The sequence below is a fragment of the Copadichromis virginalis genome, linkage group LG16 (genome assembly GCF_057382275.1).
Source record: "Copadichromis virginalis isolate Kocher_CV1m ecotype Utaka linkage group LG16, C_Virginalis_male_GT1.1, whole genome shotgun sequence".
NCBI classification, from domain to species: domain Eukaryota; kingdom Metazoa; phylum Chordata; class Actinopteri; order Cichliformes; family Cichlidae; genus Copadichromis; species Copadichromis virginalis.
In genome coordinates, this window is record NC_140633.1 from 26,419,107 (window position 1) to 26,425,106 (window position 6,000).

The 6,000-nt window shown below is 35.5% G+C and overlaps 1 protein-coding gene across 5 annotated transcripts in view; it reads right to left on the reverse strand.

Moving 5' to 3' along the window:
• The window catches only part of LOC146690935 (uncharacterized), a 99,018-nt gene extending 93,225 nt beyond the window's left edge, over positions 1-5,793 (reverse strand). For 2 of the 5 annotated variants that reach the window (XR_014915511.1, XR_014915510.1), the window contains exons 1-3: positions 5,574-5,760; positions 5,159-5,206; positions 1,965-2,041 (exon numbers count right to left, since the gene is read on the reverse strand). The gene's annotated coding sequence lies outside the window, so the exon portion shown is untranslated. Of the gene's footprint in view, positions 1-1,964; positions 2,042-5,158; positions 5,418-5,573 lie in introns of those variants that run through there. The other 3 variants (XM_085434129.1, XM_085434131.1, XM_085434130.1) reach the window with 3 other exon arrangements.
• Positions 5,794-6,000: the final 207 nt, after the last annotated feature.

Below are 6,000 nucleotides of genomic sequence, written 5' to 3' on the forward strand. Positions count from 1 at the left end.
GAGTCCAAAACAAGAGGATTTGATTTTGACTGAGGACTACTTTTGTCATTTTTTTTTATAAATAAAAATAAATCTGTGTTTGTGTATTTTTTTTTTTCACATAATGTTTTGTGTTTATGTGCAGTGAAACTTGAATTTAAAAAAGTACCTGTGGACATTTTAATTGAACTATGATGAGATTTAACAGTTTATTTTGAGGTAGAAAGCAGTTGTTTACGCTGAAGTTTAGATGTAATAGTGCTCTGAGAGTAGGATGCTGGGAAGTTCATTCTGAAATCTGGGCGCTTCCTGACATCTAGTGGACAAAACCGAGACTTCGCCCATGCTAGTACAAGGCAGCTGCACTATAAATGCAATTTTAAAGAGTACATTTTTCCTTAACAGTGCATATCTAGCCAACATATTCTGGCAGCTTGCAGATACCATTTAGGAGTTGTGGGGTTTTGTTTTCTTTTGTTTTAAAAGCTTAAATGTTTAAATTCCATTCAGGCATATTCATCACAATAGTAGTAGAGCCTACAGTATTCTTAGTACTTATTATTTTTTTAATACATTATGAATCTTCTTCTGAATCTATCACATTCACCTTTATCATACATTATAGGTACAAAGATAATAATAATCTAGGAAGACAAATGAACCCAGGGTAAATACACATATGTAGAAATATGAGATACAGGAGATTGTTTTCCAGCAATAAAAATCTTTTTGCATTTGAAAAACATGGTGGTGAGAGCCTGTTCTCCTGTATCCACATGGGCCAGAACAGCTCGCAGTTATTGACTAACAGTAAATTGTGATTAAACTAAGAAACTTTGAAGGAAAATGTCAGAAATCTGCATAATAACAAATCGTTCTATCAAAGAATGGTCAGAGCTAATGTTTTGGAATCGCCAACTTATAATTCAAACTAGGGCTGGGCCATATCATACCGTTCACGGTAATACCAGTATAATGTTAGGCAATGATAAGAAAATGAAATATCGCGATAGAATATGGGTAAACACGCATGCGCAGTGCCTTTGTTTTCATACGCACATGGCGGAAAAAGCATGGCGGCGACGGAGAATGAGGAGGGCGAAAGCGGATCGTTGAATGAAACGGATGACCAAAGTTTAACCAAAAGGTATTTCCAGTGGAAATTGGCCGACATATCCAAATTCCACTGGAAATACCTTTGGGTTAAACTGTCAGCAAGGAATTTGCATTTGCACTGTTAATTTATATACCTGTTTAAGTGAAAATACATTGATGGGGTTCTTTTGCACTAATAAAGTTGTGGAGTTGTAAAGTATTTTGTCTTGCGTCAATTATATCGTTATCGCAAACGTTCAAGTATATATCGTGATAAATATTTTTGGCCATATTTCCCTGCCCTAATTCAAACCCTAATGCACTACAAATGTCAAAGCGCCTCACAGAAATGTAAGAAAGCCAATCAGCATTTTTTTGAAGTTGGTCAAGGATCACTGTAGTGCTTTACTCAATGTAAACAAAAAATAGGCTCAGAGACCCAATCTGTAACCATCAAGCTACCATGGATAACAAAGGAAAGATTTGTACAACAATTACTTGCAGTTGCTCTGACAGTGAGTACTAAAGTCCCATTCACAGGCCTAGAGAATGATCAGTAACAAGAATGACGGCACTCACTAGCCATTGCTTGCAAAGAGGTATATGGTGCTGTACCGAAAATCTCATTGTATACACAAGCTGATAAAACTGCAGTTGGTTTGGTCACTAGCCTGTTGCTGCGGTCACCAGTAGCTTGTATAAATGACACTGACTTCCTGCAAACTGACACAAAACTTACCAAGCAGTACTGAAAACACAAAAGAAAAGGAGAATGTCCACCTTCAAAGTAAAGGTGAAACTTTTACTTTGAAAGCAAACATTCTCTGCTTCTGGTCAGTGTCAATTTCAAGAGTCACTACAGCTCATAAAGAAAATAGAATTTTTCTTACCAGAGGTTATCATGGGTACGGCCTTAATTGGTGGTTAATAGGCTCAGACTCCCCTGCCAAGAATGGATGGACGGATGCTGCAGGAATAAGTATAAACAGAAATGTATGATCTTAAAAGCCTGTCCATCTTTACCTACAATTAAAGTTTGTTAAAGACTCAGTTAATCAGTAAAGTTGTAGTTTTACAAACAACCTACCTTAAATGTTTCTTTACATTGTTCAAAATATATCATTCATCAAGCGTTCTATATTAAATTATTATGGGACAGGTTAAGGGTAATTTAACACCAATTTCACTTCATGCTGGCCAAATAATAATAATAATAATAATAATAACAATAATAATAACAAAATACTACTATTACTACTACTAATAATAAAAATAAAACCAGATGGTATATTTGAAACTATTAAACAGCCTGCTGCTTACATAAACCGCTGTCTAAACTGTTCTACATTTAGTATAACATCGCAGCTATTGGATACAAGATTATTTTATAACTAAAATTACTGTAGGGCTTCATTTTGGTTTGGGCTGTATTTCAGCCACAACACATGTAATTAACTCAACTAATAAAGCAGTCATTACCTCAATAATCAGTATCAATAATTAAAAATTGACAAAAAAAAAAAAAAAACCTTCACTCATACCATTAGGTCTAATAACTCTAAATTAAATGCAGCTGCAGAAGCTATATAAAATGTGTCATCTTGCAAATATTGAACGTTTTGTGAGTTTCATTTTGTACTTTTCTCCCCAAAGTCACCTTGACATTAGTCCTTCTCACTGAGACAGAGCAGCAACATTGGATAGATGGAAAGCAAAGAGGACAGAAATAGAAACTAACACAAAGAACTCATTTTGTTTCGTAAGTAAATGTAAATTAGTCTCACATTCTGCTTGTAAAAAAATGACTAAAAATGCCTAAAGGCCTACTTAAGATAAGCTAGCAGACTGTTAAATTAAGTTCAACTTAAAGCAGTCCAATTAGCCATTGGAGTTTGACCAGAATATTAAAGAAATTCAAATTAAAGTGTGGACAGGTAATGTTAATGAGCTAGAATGCGAATTATTTCTATTTTAATGTGGTTATTAAAGAAGACAGGTCCACACATAATCATCCATTCATGTTAATGCTTCTTTTGAACACCATCATTTAATGTTTTACTGTAATGACCTGGTCATTTTGGAATATTCTAGCAGCTTATGCACATGCAGAGACACACAAAAACACATGTGGGTACATCCTGGACAGGTTACCAGTCTATCACAGGGCTAACAGTAAATCATTTACTTTTTGTATGACTTTGTTTGGGTACTGACAGCACTGGTTAAAGCAAACAAAATATCCTAGCTTGGTTTGTTACCCTGTGAGTTGAAAGAAGCTTTTATTTAGACTTACTCGAAACCACAATCGTTTTGTTAACTACATCAATGTGGATTTGACCACAGACTATCGGTTTCCAAATTCTGGTCTCTAATGTAAAAGTTTGTATACCTCACCAACACGCCTAAACCTTCCATCAACTCTAAGGCAGTTTAAAGATGTGGTACTTCTTTCATTTAAAACATTAATTTTTCATAAAATGGAGTCCAGCCAAAAGTTACAATGCCAGCACAACATAATTGGGAAAGTAATGAAAGTGAATGTGATTTCTGAGAAGTGGCTAAAATTATTCTTCAGAAATGATTCACTGAAAAACTGTTAAATAATGAGTCAGTCATTAGTGCTTTTCTTGAAAGATCCACTTAATTCTTACAAGTTTCTAAGGGCCACTTAGATATGCAACTTCACAGGATTAAAAAGCGTGTGCACCACCTCTTCAAAGAATGGTTCTGACACGTGTGGATAGCTGGGTGAACTTTAACTCCATCTGTTAACTGGAATTAGTTATAGCTGTTCTAGAGTCTGCTAGCCCTCTGTTAAATGGTGAAATGGACCTCTTCACTGCCATCGTGCTTGTGGTGCCTTTTGGAGCAATTTGGAGTCATTTTACAAATATCTGGCCTGCTGTTTGGTTTAAACTGTCCAAAAATTTTACTTGTGGAGAGTGAAAAATAAAAATAAAAATGAGGGACTTTTGCTAGCTGTCCTTGAATTTACTTCTACTACTACTTTCCAGCAACGGTGGCAAGAGTACAGACTTTTTTTTTACTTAATTAGAACTACAGATACCTGTGTTTAAAAATACTCAATTAAATACTGAACTATTGAAGCAACTTATTTACTTAAGTACAAAAAAAAAGTACAGGCTCTGAAATGTACTAACAGTAGGAAAGTAAAAAGTAGCTCTTTGAAGGACAGTTCTAATAACTTTTTGTAAAAAAGTAACTGAACTTGTGCTATAGTAATATAATATAAAACAATATTAGTACATGGAAAGGAAAATATTATTTCAATCTAAATTCTAATTCTCATGAAAGCTTCGATCTGTTATGTAGGACTCATATGGTGAAAGAGGTTTTTTTATTTTTAAAAACAGCTATTTTTTGTTGCCTGTGTTGTAAAGGGTGACTCTGCCTCCACAACTAAGCAGGAAAGTTTGTACAGTCAGGGGCTACAGTTGGATGCCTCAGCATAGGGAAAAGAATCACAACTCACAGTAATTTCTAATGTGAGCTTCAACAGGTTTTCTTAGTGTACATGCTGTGATCAACTGACCTGCTGCTCGTTGTGGATTTACAAAGCTAATTTCAACAATATGTAAGCAGTTTCATGAGCCATCTTGACTGATATCCATCCCCTACACTGACACTATATTGTTTATACTATCTTTATGCTAGATAATACACAGTTGGTATAAAGTTGCAATTCAGTTAATTAATGGAAGCATCATCAGCGTAAATGCAAATTTATCTCTGCTACACTTGATGTAACTAAAATCCGACCTTCAGCACCACAGCCACTGTGTATCAATCCAACACAGAGCTTTACTCTGAATTCACCACAGTATTGCAAACTAACCTGGTTTTTTTTTTTTTTTTGGAAAAAAAACTACCCAATGTTTTCATGCAACACTGAATAATAAAGTTAGTATAGTTTGTTTTGCAGGACTTTTGACAAAATAAACATACATAATTTATCAAAACACATGATATACAAATCAAATATATGAAAATTGAAAAAAGTCTGTAAAAATATTTAAAATTTTAATCTGCAGATTTAATTCACGTTTGACTGAGTAGCCCTTACCATTAAATACAACCCCTCTCTTCCTCTCCAGCTCTTTTCTTTCTGGCCCTGGGAAATACAGCAGCTGGAATTTTAGCTAGCAACACAATGTGCGAGAAACTGCACACAAACAGTTTGCTGGTGTTTCTTGAGCAGACAGAAACGTTACATTTGAAATTACAGTATCTCCTAATTTAAAACTCCCCTCATGCGTCCCCAATCTTCTGTAGAGCTAGCTAGATGCTAGTAGCACAAACACAACTTGGACACCTGCACTCCTTCCGGCCTCCTTTAACTGCCCTACGAATGATACTGTTGAACTTAAACTAACAACTCGGCTTTAAAAGGTAAGGAGTAGAAAGTACAGATATGTGTTTAAAAATGTAGGGAGTAAAAGTAAAGACTTGTCGGTAATGCTCAAGTAAAGTACAGATACCTGAAAAATCTACTTCGTTACCTCCCATCTCTGGAAGTATGACATTACTTCCGTTGTAAGTTTCTTCACTTCTCTAAGGGATGCAAATAGAAAAAAAAAATGAAAATGAAAATTTTGCACCCTATAACGTGCTGATTTTAGTTTCTGTGTTCAGGATGGGGTCACCATTACTGTTCTGAAGGCAGGACTGTGATGCAGTTTTCTGCCTCGCCACTAGAGGGCACGGCCGTTTTGTGAGTAATGATTTGACTGGGATGAAAAATGGTGTTCATGGAGACAGTGTGAATCACAAGTTATGCTCGGGAGCAGTTTATGTGGGTTCAATGAGAGTGTGTGTCTATAAGACTGAACCACCCACACACATACCCACACCCACGCTAAATCTGCCATTAAAGAGCTGAACGATCATCCCCTGTCCTCGTTATTT